The sequence below is a fragment of the Amia ocellicauda genome, chromosome 23, assembly GCF_036373705.1.
Source record: "Amia ocellicauda isolate fAmiCal2 chromosome 23, fAmiCal2.hap1, whole genome shotgun sequence".
Lineage (NCBI taxonomy): Eukaryota > Metazoa > Chordata > Actinopteri > Amiiformes > Amiidae > Amia > Amia ocellicauda.
In genome coordinates, this window is record NC_089872.1 from 3,582,847 (window position 1) to 3,595,859 (window position 13,013).

The following is a 13,013-nucleotide window of genomic DNA, read 5'->3' on the forward strand; positions in this document are numbered from 1 at the left end:
GTCGTGATAAATTATGGTGGGGTGTCCTACGGGGTAAATTTTTGTGTTGTTGACAAAGGGATACAGGCTAGTGAAATCATAGTAATCTATTCTCTCCTCAGCCTTGGCCTCGTAATGTAAACAGATTGCGTTAGTGCTCCCTCCGAACAAAGCGTCTCTCGGTTCGAGACGTTCAGGAAAATCAAAGGTTTTCATGAACGTTCGTACACTACCGTCCTGTTTTTTCATAGCCGTCCACTCATGTTCCCACATCACTTTCACAGTTAAACCATAGGTGTTTTTTAGAGTCTCGATTCTTTGTAAGAAATCAAAGTGCATATCTCCACAGATTTGATGAGTGACAGGATTAAAAGTGTTTGCGTCAAAGCACCGAGGACAACCGTGGTAAATACAACCGGCAAACTCATAAGCCGTACGAACCCCATTTTCCTCTGAAAAACCATCCAGAAAGTAGGGACCCATTCTAACCTCGCCATAATTCAAAGCGTGTCTGATCAAGATGTTATGATTGTCAGACATATATTCCAACCATTGGATGGAGGCCATAGAAAAACTCTTTTGTCGGCATCTGTAATTGTCCGGCGTTGTAATGGCGATGGTGTTTTTCTGCAAGAAATTGGCTCGAAACATTTTCATACAGAGAGAAGCTATTTTCGTACACTGTAAAGGGTCAAGACCCGCTGTCTTAATGACTTCATGCCTGAACCAAACACATGATTCTTTAAGGGTCAACACATAATTTCAACAATAGGCGGCCATGTCCTTTCTGAAATCAAAAATGCCATCCTTAACCGTGTCATACCAGTTGAAGAAGTCCTGCCTGTCCCGAGGCAGAACCAGCCCTTTTCTTGCGTTTCAAACCCCAACGCTTTAGGTAAAGCGCTCAGTTTCATGGGTAAGAAGTTGAGCGAGTCTATGTAACGCTGGTTGAAATCATGGTCTGTGAAACACATTATTTTACACCCCTGCGCTATGATGTCGGGGGTTACACCACTTTCCACCAAATATTTCATCAATATATAAGAGTCATACCCCCTAGCATTATGAGCTATGAATGTGTAATCTCGATACTTTGGACAGTGGTATTTTTGAAAGAAACCCTCAACACATGACTCACCGGCCACAGCCCACTCGCGATCCAACATGTCTATACAGTGAATATAATTCGCTATATGAACGCCTCCTTCCTGCCTACACTCAAAGTCATAAAAGACATACTTGTTATGTAGGGGTGCCGGTTTAACAGACTGTATGAAACATTGGTGTTCGGTCTCGGGTGTTAAATCGGCGTTACAGAGATGACACCTCAGAGCGGCACACTTGTGGGGTTTATCCTCTTTATAGGTGTACTGTCTATAACACTGGAGACAGAATTTTGTACCCCCTCTAGGTATTTTGTGTTCGGAAAAACAGAAAGCAGACCGACAGATCCTTAAACAATCCTTACACTGCACTGTGGCAGCTTCACCCTTTCGACATTGTGGATGGTAACACACATTACAGTACCCGGCGCATTGATGGTTCTTCCTATCGTTAAAACCCTTGTAGCAAAAATCACAGACGTACGAACAACCCAGAAAAGCCTTCAAATTTCTAATACCGTAGTAATGATTTTCATGAAGGAAAAGAAACAATGTGTGGGGGTTAAACTCTGAGTGAGTTTGAAATGTATCAAATACATCATTTATCTCACAACGGTACCGGACTACGATCTTAACACCCGCCACCTCCTCAAATTTATGGATATCTGAGAAAGTCACCATCTCCTGTTCCGATAGACCCGCTGCCTGATGCATTTGCAAAGCATCATGCAAAACCTGCTCTGCAACTATATTAGGTTTGAGCAGGCGTACTATACTATACGCAAAGCATGTTTTGTTATTTGTATTACCCTCATTCACTATTTGCCCGAGTTTCTTGTGAATTATTTCAGTCTTGAGACAACTTGACAATCTCCTGCGAACACCACCCTCAGGGACAACGTTAATGACCAAGACCAGACTTTCGGCCAGGATGGAGGCTTGACTCTGAAGCAGGTTTTCAATTTTAGATAGAAAAGCCTCAACATGTAACTCATCACCTCTCATTATGGTAAAAACATTGCTAAATAATGAATCCGCTCTCAGCTCCAACTGCACCACATCCTGGGGTCTAACACGTTTGGTAATTTGATCAAGCATATTTTTGTATAATATCATGCATTGTAACAAATATCTCTGCATAATTGTCACTGTTGAATAATTCTGCAAAGCTAAATCTGTGAACAATTTCAAAATTACCGAAGTTTGGTCTGTCTACGTGCTCTACACCCCCATCATTATTATCAGCATCGATATTATGGCAATCCCCACCACCACCAGCATTTGATCTATGGTTACTACCCTGAACATCTTCAGCCTCTTTGTTGATATTTTGAACAGCGCTAAGCTCACGACTAAACCCATTGTTAACACCTGCAGCTTCACTGTTCTGACCTCCGCCACAACCCCTTTGTTGTACATTGTTTAAAGCATGCTGAAGACCTTCAAAAGTGTCAACACAATTGTCATTTACAACGTGGTTAGATGCATACTCAGGAACGTTTTCTGTTGGAGCAGGACTAGTAATAATTGGGGTTATTTTGTTAAATTGTTTGCGTTCGGAAGGGGTTGGTGTTCTAAGGAATCAACCATTTGTAACAAGTCAGAATTTACAGAGGGATACAAGTCTATAGCAGGCGCCGGTCAGTTGTTTATTTCTGCCACCATTTCTAATAGCTCGGGGGTAATCGGTACATTTGCTATGGCCTCAGGATCGTTCGTATCAGGATCATTCTCTCTAGATCTTTTGGACTCCTGCTCTTGAATGTCTGCATCATTGGTCCTTTTATTACTTTCAGACATGTTTCCCCGATCCTGTTTATATAGCTTGCTAAGGCATTAATTAAGATTGTTTGACCCTCAATTACCTGTCTTTGTATATATGTACTATATATGTACTATATGTAGCAACTCACGCATGCCATGGATGCCAACTCAACCTGTAGATTGATAGTCTCCCGCAAGGTTGTAGTTAGATCTTCTTCTTCTTCACTCGATACGACGCTGACTGGTGATGCAGGCGGTCCAGGCGGTGTTTGGATATGCGTCGGGGAGTCCTGGCTCCTAACTTGCGGAGACACCCGGGCGGTTTCTCGGGGTGTTGTTGGTGAATAACTGGGGCTACCTTGCTGCATAATCAGCCGCAGTAATTAACTGTCTGAAATAGACTCCGATGAACCTGAAACACATGAAAACGGATACGTTAAATCACAGACAGTAACACAAAAAAAAAATAATAATAATAATAAAAAAATAAAATAATAATAATAAATACATTACAATAATAATAATAACATAAATAACATCCTTAAACAAACAATACATTATTATCATAATTCGATTTATGTAAATTAACTATTCTTACTCTTATTAATACAATAGTGCTCAGATTATTATAGACCATTCATAATAAAAATATATATAAACATGTTTAAAAGAATAACTACATCTAGAATGTCGTATTACAATAATAGACAACGTTAATAATTGTCTCAATAAAGCGTGTGCTACGAAAACATTAATAATAACGGTCTAAGTAAGTACATTGTAAAATGACAAGAACCCGGACAATATTATCGTTTCATAAATAATAGTTTTAAATACTCGGTTGTAAAAACGTATAAACGATGCAAACAGACGGTTTAAATGCAGACGTCTTCTTAGATCCGGCGTTCCTGATTCAAGCTCATCATCATCACTTTCGGTGTCTTAAACGGAGACATGTATAAACATAAGTTAATACCCTAGGTTAGTCTGGGCACTGCAGCCAGGTTACTTTCACTTTCAAACGTAGACTACTACAATCCTTTAAACACTACAGATCCCAGCATGCCTCGGGGGTCAGACTGCGTGCGCATCATTCTGCTCAGATGGCTCGGCGCAGGCCCCCAGCACAGCACGCCCGGACAGCGCAAGACAATAGAGCCATTGTGCACACTGTGTACAATATGAGCACGGCTCCATCTCTTGGAGTAATGAAATAAAGGTCTCACTCACCCTCGGAACGCGTTCTTTTCCGTAAATACTTGACACAGGTCGTTCTGGGTAGATCCTCTGATAAAAACACAAAATAATATAAAAATCCGCCCCGTATAGATCCATAATTTAACATCACACATCCTGGCGATATTTATTACATGTATAAAATGGAAAGTATAACTTACGCGGCTCAGCATTTGACGTGCTGGGTCGCTCGTCATCTAATGTCGGGAACAAATCTGAAAGTAAATATGGTTATATGAAAATAAAATGTACATACGTTCATAACACATATAATTAATATGGTCGATACATTATTAAATGAGTCTTACCCGTGTTCATTGAATCGCTCGTGTAGAAATCGAGCACATTGTATGGGGCGCTCGGTAATCCTGCAGATACACGGATGCTTGTTAGAAACATCGCTCTGTGCCTATTATTTGTAAATATTAAAAAAATATATCAATAAATAATAATACCTAGTGTAAAAGGCTCTTGAGATGTTTGAAAATCAGCGTTTTCTATAAACAGAATTTAAACGTTTAAATACAATTCAAATATATTTAAAACATTTCAAATATTAGATTTCTTAAATACGTATGTAAATGTAGCATATTTTTAATCTTTCTGAACTAGTGTACGGATATCTAAACACTTCGCAATTATATTTCTTGATTAATTGAATTATACTTACCATCAAAGTTTGAGAAGTTTAGTGTCCGCTCCGCATGGTCGTGGTCGGGCATCCTGATGTCTCTTTGTGTGTTCTGGTCCGTGCAGGCAGCGTGTTGACCAAATGGACTGAATCTCCGCCGCGAACCCACATTTAAACACCGCACTGTGCACGTGAACGCACTGATGACAACCGCAATCCCCGCAAACTTTCCGTTCACGCGCTTGAAAAAATGTCTTTGACAATCCGTAGGGTGGCGCTCGAGGATAAGTAATCTAAGTTTGTTCATGAAAATATCAGGCTTATTAGATTTATTTAACCTTAATATCTTTAAATGTTCTGTAAATTACACGTATATATCGTATGTTGTACATCATGTACAACGCTTGTTGTTGACATATGTTTAATAAAGTTTTCTGTAGGTCTTTCCATTTATTTTGATATATAATATATATCCCTACGTGTTTAAAACCTTGTAAAGAATATATTTATATAAACAGTCGAGCCTAAACATTGTGACATCAACATTAAATACACACGTTTAAAATGAAATAAATAAAGTTGTCTTTTCTAGGTTTGTATACATTGTATACATTTTAGAACCAAAATACCTCTTTAGACATGGGGACTCTAGTGCTCTCTCTCTCTCTCTCTCTACGCGTGATTGATGTTACAACATCCCCCACTACTACCACACGTGTTATCTTTTAACAAATAGCAGCTGTATGTACCACCAGATTCCTAAATGTTTTGTGGTAACCATCATTCGTTAATTAAATCGTTATCATGTTTTTATATCTTCATACAGCCTAATGGTTAAGAATAACTCTTATATTTTGATAGCCTTATAGTTACAGGTTTCCAACATCGTTTCGGGTAGGATTCTTTATCACATTATTGTGTTAAGTTAAACTTTTTTTTTTTTTAATACAAGCGGCTAGATAACAGCTCGTTCTCATCAGAATCTGAGCCCTTGAGATAAGCGTTCCAGCCTGCACTCGGTATATGTGTAAACACACACACACACACACACACACAGGATGTGCTGAGATCGTATTGAGTGTATTTACTTAATCTTAACCTGTGAATGGTTTATATTACATAATAATTTGATGTTTGATTACTAATATTATTACAAATGCTGCTTTTATTGAGTTGTATTGAAATGTCCCAGTTTCTACATATATAGTCTATGCTTCTTATATAACATTTATATTCTATAACTCTTCTATATTTAAGGATTTCTTAACTTAGTAACGTTACATTGCTTTTACATCACCGGGTGTTGTGAACACACACACACACACCTTTAAAACTTCATAATTGTATTTATTCAATCTTTACATTGTATCTGTTCTTTAAATAATATGTTTGATATATATTCTGAAATGCAAGAAAATATTGGTCTTGGTATTTACTGAGATTATACCGACTACTGAAAGTTTTAATTTACATTTTCTGTATTACATTTCTTTTCATTTTGCTCATATTCAGGATTTTCTAAAGTTCAGTCCATCTTGTGTCTCTCAAGCTGTCCCACAGCCCCCACCGCTTCTACAGATCGCTATCTCTCGCCACATTCCATTATCCGGGGCTAGGGGGGCCCATCGCCTCAAATGTAAACAGAGCCACTTCTTAAATTGAAAACAGACCCCACCTGTCACCAGTGCCCTGTTAGCTCCGCCCGCAAATATTTAAATTCTTCAGACCAAACTCTAACGCGATAGGCTATTTATTCAGTGCCCTGTCAACTCCGCCCCCAAATATACAAATTCTTCACCGATCTGAGGTTACTAAAGACGTAGACATCTCCTCGCTACCCCCACTAGCTCAAAAAGCTCCAGACTGACATAACCCTTGTCCATTTGAAAGAGGTAACAGCTTTGGCCCTGTTGAAGAGACAGCCTCGCGGATCTCGCTTAAGTAGAAGTATCTATGTTACTAAAGAATCGGGAGGGCTTTAATAGAACTCTTTTGGAGCTTCATTAGTGTAGGGAAAAATATCTATGTTTTCTAAAGAATCTGAAGGGTATACATAGCGCTCTTTTGGAGCTTCACACGTATAGAGAAAAATAGCTATTTTATTAAAGAATCAGTCTGACTTAAAGACAAATCTGGGTTTGAAAAACAGTTGAAGACCCCCACCACCCTACACATTCCGTCAGAACCCATCAATATGGTAATTGTGACAAGCACCCCGCACCCCCTAGGAAGGGACCCCCCCCGAGTTCAACTCAAGTTCAAGGTCAAAAGGTCAAATCCCCCTTAACCCCCCTAGGAAGGGCCCCCCCAAGTTCAACTCAAGTTCAGGTCAAAGGTCAAATCCCCCACAGCCCCCCCCCCCCTTTAGAACAAGTGCCCTATATTATTACTCCAGTGCCTTTTGCACTACTGTTTCATGGCTTTGCTTCAGGATGACTTGAATGAGTGTTCAGTCCTCTGGAATCTTCATCGGATTAGACCCTCTCAACTCTCTCAATCCCCAGGAGGAATACCAGATGAACTCTATAGACTTCCACATCGGTAATAACCATTATAAAAATGGTTTGACATGTAGCAATGTACAGACCTGTAATTTTAATCCACTAGTTTCTTAAAGAATGCCAGTTTGTTCTAGAGACATCAGATTTGCAGTGCTGCTCTTGGTTACAGGCATTAATACCTGAAATGTCTTTTTTGAAAAACTTGACAAGATTAAAAACAAAAATGAAACTTGAGAATGTCTTTATTCGGACTTCTACACAGTGTAACAATGAAAACTGGCAAACACTGCAGCCCTTCAGGAACAGTTTAATCCTCCTGCTTTAAGGTGTGCCTATTAATATTTCAGTAGCCTTTCTTACAGAATAGGTAAACACCTGTCCCGTACAACACTTTTTTTGTATTACTGTAGTTAGGTTTGCCATTTACAGGTTTGATTTACAAGGCAAATAAAAGTTTGCATGCTTCTCAATCTTCATTCTTTACTTTTGTTTGCACCAATGTTATTTCCAAATACATGTACACATGTAACAAAACATTGCATCATGCATTCCATCTTTAAATTAAACATCACCCTGATGTATGCACATCAGCCTTCACGCACATTTTCTTTTAACTTTTATTTCCCCATATCAGATTCATGATATACTTTGGAATTTAAGGTGAAGAAATAAACAATTTAAAAGAAAATGGGTTTGTCTCATCAAATTGTGAAAAGACCAATCTATTGACCAACAGTTGTTAACCAAGTAAAGGAACATTTTTTACTTCCTATTATGGTTAAAGTATTTCTTACCATATAAAGTCCACTACATTATCCTGCACATAAAAATGTATAGTGACTGAAAAAATAATATTTCTAAGGCGGTGGTTCTACCGCTGGAACTTAAAAATGTAATGTAGGGTTGGCTCAGTTGGAATGAAACATTGTGAACCACTGTTCAAAGGCAGCAGTTTTCAACCCTGGTCCAGGCATACCCTTGGCTGCTGGTTTTATTTCAAGTTGGTGTTGTCAATTACTTTACTTTACTTATCTGAAATATTTTCAACTGTTTGACAGCTGAAAACAATGGAAAATGTCTTAAGTAGCTATTTATGCTTTCAATTAATGGTTCAATGAAATAATGAAGAGATCAACTGGACGTTTGGTGTTTGGAGGACGAGGAATGACCCCAAGAACACCTTCCCCACCGTCAAACATGGAGGTGGAAACATTATGCTTTGGGGGTGTTTTTCTGCTAAGGGGACAGGACAACTGCACCGCACCAAAGGGACGATGATCGGGGCCATGTACCGTCAAATCTTGGGTGAGAACCTCCTTCCCTCAGCACTGAAAATGGGCATTGAAAATGGGTCGTGGATGAGTATTCCAGCATGACAATGACCCAAAACACACAGCCAAGGCAACAAAGGAGTGGCTCAAGAAGAAGCATATTAAGGTCCTGGAGTGGCCTAGCCAGTCTCCAGACCTTAATCCCATAGAAAATCTGTGGAGGGAGCTGAAGGTTCGAGTTGCCAAACGTCAGCCTCGGAACCTTAATGACTTGGAGAGGATCTGCAAAGAGGAGTGGGACAAAATCCCTCCTCAGATGTGTGCAAACCTGGTGGCCAACTACAAGAAACGTCTGACCTCTGTGATTGCCAACAAGGGTTTTGCCACCAAGTACTAAGTTGAAGGGGTCAAATACTTATTTCCCTCATTAACATGCAAGTCAATTTATAACTTTTTTGAAATGCGTTTTTCTGGATTTTTTTGTTGTTATTCTGTCTCTCACTGTTAAAATACACCTACCATTAAAATTATAGACTGATCATTTCTTTGTCAGTGGGCAAACATACAAAATCAGCAGGGGATCAAATACTTTTTTCCCCTCACTGTATTCGTGGAGTAAAAGTGTTACCTGGAGAGGCTGTCAAAATGCAGTGTGAGGGACGAACCCATGCAGGGAAAGTGCAGAAACGTGTCGTGTGTGGACTGTACCGAGTTGTCAGGTATGCATATCAATAGTAATGCATATCAATTGTCAGGCTATATCAAGAGTAAATAGTTTATTGAAATACAAAGCTACAGTGAATACAAGCAGTGTATGTTGAAAACAAAGTTTACACTGTGTTGAAAATGTTTAGTGTACAATTATGTTTTGATAAATGCAATCGTTATGTTATGTTTACACTTGTTTCATTATCTTATTGTATGCCGTTTTTGATCGTTTTGCTCATTGTAGGCTATATAGTTATTCATGTTTTGACAAGTGTGTGCGTTTAGAAAAAAAAGTGCGTTGTTATTTATAGCAATAATATTAATGTTTTATGATCATATTTCAATTTAAATACTCTATTTGTGCTATGTAAATGTTGGATTTGAAGTTCATGAATAAAACTTCTGAGTTTTATACGATGGTTTGCCTTTGATTATCATATTGCAGCTGTTAAAGAACTATCGGTTACAGTGACCGGCTATGGTGCTTGAAGGTAGTTCGAAATGTCGGTGCTTCTAGTATTAAGAATACCAAAGTCCATGTTGTCTTTGAAGGTCTCATAGTTGTTGGTGATTGGAAGTTTAATGGTATTTGCACATGTGCTGGCAATGCGGAATGTTGACCCATCGTGAAGAAACTCCACTGAAGGCTTTGGGTGAAACCCTGCAGGTGGTACGGAGGAAATGCCTGTACAGAATTGCAGTACATCATACAGGGAAGTTGCAGATGTTCTTGATTGATCTAAATTTATATTAAAAAAAAGGATTAGGCAAGTGGGTCAAACTTTCATTTTTCTAAAATAGTTAACAAAACATGAGGTTCTATTACAAATATTTTCTCAATCAAATTTAGTTAGATCTGCACAGCAATTTTTAAATCAGAAAACAAATGATAATGTACCACTGACTTCCTGCCACTACAATTCTAACCTTCAGCATCTAGCAAGTAGTCGGCCCAGTATCCAACAACCTTGTTTTCCACGGCACATTTGCTGCTGCCTGCTGCACTAAACCTCACTGTGAATAATGCCTCAACTGACTCTGGACTCAGAAAAGCAGTTGTGATTCAGAAAGACCCAAGGATGCTGCACCATGGCCTCGAGAACATTTAGTGTTTGTAAGCCTTACTTAAATCTTTAACCAAAACCAACAAAAAATGAATGAAGTATTGTACATTTAATTAACAGTCATCATAATGCATAAAAGGGAACTGAAAACAGTTCAGCATCATTTTAGTTTTTTAGTGTTTCAAGACCTACTTGTTCGCAGCATGTGCATTCCGTGTGATTATGTGCCATTTCAGATAGTCCTGCAGGATGTGTTCCTTGTCCTCAAGATTTCTGACTACACTCAAACAGCCTGCTAAATGAAGCACTACACAATGCTTTTCCATGGCAGCAACAAGTTCCTCTTTACTGGCTGCCGACTGAATCTGAAATTGAAATCTAAACAGTATTGTAACCATTAACAATAATCAAGTGACTACATTAAAAATTGCAGATGCATGCTCAAGAATGCTGTACAAACAATGTTAAATTTAACTTAAATTCAATACACACAAGTAATTAAAAAGTTATTGTTCACATAACTGCAATGTAGCATGAAGACATTTTACATACCTCACACAGCATAGATGTAATCCCCTCATCATCAATCTCCTCAACAGTGAAAGAGGAATCCATACCCAAAATGTGTTTCAGAAACTTGGTGGAAAGAAATGTGGGAGCTGGACCACCATGTCCTAAGGAGACTGCAATTATTCTCCCTGCAAGGAAGTATTAATTATTTTGGCATCCTATGAAAACATAAGTAAAGAAAAAAATATATATACACACACACACACAATTGTTTTGTGGTTCTAAATGTTACATGACAGCTTAAAAGGTAAGCAAAATGATGTTTTTGCATAACCATAACTGTGTGTTAGCTTGTCCCTTGATTCACTCATTACCTTTTGAATCATATTTCAGAAACCTCTGTTCCTCAGGTCCTTCAAATATGCAACGCCTCTGGAGATGCTGCATAATTAGGAAAAGGAACTCCCTCTTTGGTCTACCCGTATCAATTCCATCCTCCAAGGAACCAATGTCATCTGTAAATTTAACTATCATTGTGCTGTTTGGATCATAGCTGCTTCTTAGAAACCCACGAACACCTCCATCCCAGACATCTGCCCTGTTGATGTTGAATCGGCTGTATTGTGTTTTTTTGATTTGTTGAATTTGTTTTGATTTCATCCTCAGTTTGTCTGCAACAAATTAAATAGGTTAAAAGCTCATGACTTTAAAAAAAAAAAAACAGTGTTTCTCTACCACTTTTTAATACCCAAATTGGAAGACCTAGTTTTAGCACGGTCATCTTGGCTCTCCTCTGCAACTCAGACATCAGACACCCATAGCACTGACTAGAGGACTAATGGCAGTCTCCCCACCCCCAGCCTCAGTTGTAAAGCGCACCATGCAATCCGAGTGGAGGTCTCGGGACGACAGCAGAACACTCCATTTAATTATTAGCAAATATATGTATTTTAAAGAATGATACAATACCCTAAATCCCCCACTGCTTGCTCCTCTGTCTCTGAGGGTTCACTGGTGTCGTCATCATTAAATGGCACAAATACCTCAGTGAAAGCCCTGTTAAATAGTTAAGTAAATGTTTTTTAATGGCAACTTTGACAATTCATATTAAATAATAAAAAAAAAGGTTTAGGTATTCCCACAATTGTTAAAACAGAGCATAAATCAAGTTCAAGCTGAAGCAATTCTTGCTATTGCACACAATAACTTATTTTGAGTCAGTTAGTTATTACCTGTAGCACATGTTGCCAAAAGCTGTATTTCCAGGATTTCTGGTGTCTGTAGGTGTCTACAAAAATCAAAAGAGTAATTCAGGAGACATGAAAATACATAAATAAATCTAAGACACTCTGTAAAGCTAGTGACTTGACACTAAACTCACCATTAGTAGCCCCATATTCATTACAACACTACTATGTATTGCTCCAAAAACCCACATTTACAGTAAGTTCAGACTGTGACACCTTACCTCAGAATGTGTATCTTTGGGTAAAACTATTGAGCACCTTGGGGTACTCCAATTCAAAGGCTGTGAAATAATTAAGACAAAAAAAAAGTATTCAGACAGGGTCTTTGCAGGACAATTGGCAATAGCTGATGTGTATTTATTTATGAGTATTGTAGGTCCTGAGACATCACACTATAATAAGTATAAAAACTATTATTACTGCATGTTCTTCACTTTTCCAATAAAAAGCAACTGAACAGCTAATTCAAGAGAGAAGCACAAACATTCATGAAAAAGCATTAAAATTAAAACACTCACCTTGTTTTGGTAAAGCATGAAAAGTGTGTAATAACATAGGGGGAGAAAAAAAAGTTCTATTTTTGCGACTATGCTGTGCATTGAGCGTTAAATACTTCAGGTGATAAACTTATGTGCAGGAAGTACTCTAAAAACGACTTGTTTAAATCAATAGAAATACATAGATTTCATCCTCTATTTGCCATGTTTCCCAACTTAAGTATGTTAGCACTTGTTCCTTACAGTATAGATATAACACATAGGTTCTCAACCCTGGTCCTTGTGTAAAAAAAAAAAAAAAAACACTTCTTGTAAACTTGATGAACTATATAAATGGAGTTGAAAACATAAGGGGCATCCAACCAGAACATAATTACAAATTACTAGCATGAATGACTGTTCAATACATAATATTACAACACTGATTCTCAACCCCAATCCTGGACGACCACAGTCCACTGTTTTACAGTTCTCCCAAAATGACCAACACCTCCAGAACTGA

The 13,013-nt window shown here is 38.3% G+C and overlaps 1 long non-coding RNA gene across 1 annotated transcript; it reads right to left on the bottom strand.

The window, feature by feature from the left end:
* Positions 1-8,734: 8,734 nt before the first annotated feature.
* LOC136718944 (uncharacterized) lies at positions 8,735-12,323 on the bottom strand. Its single transcript, XR_010805336.1, has 6 exons — positions 12,236-12,323; positions 12,000-12,055; positions 11,737-11,823; positions 11,142-11,438; positions 10,810-10,955; positions 8,735-9,932 (listed from the first exon to the last, which is right to left on the bottom strand). It is a non-coding gene; the product is annotated as an uncharacterized LOC136718944 (long non-coding RNA).
* Positions 12,324-13,013: the final 690 nt, after the last annotated feature.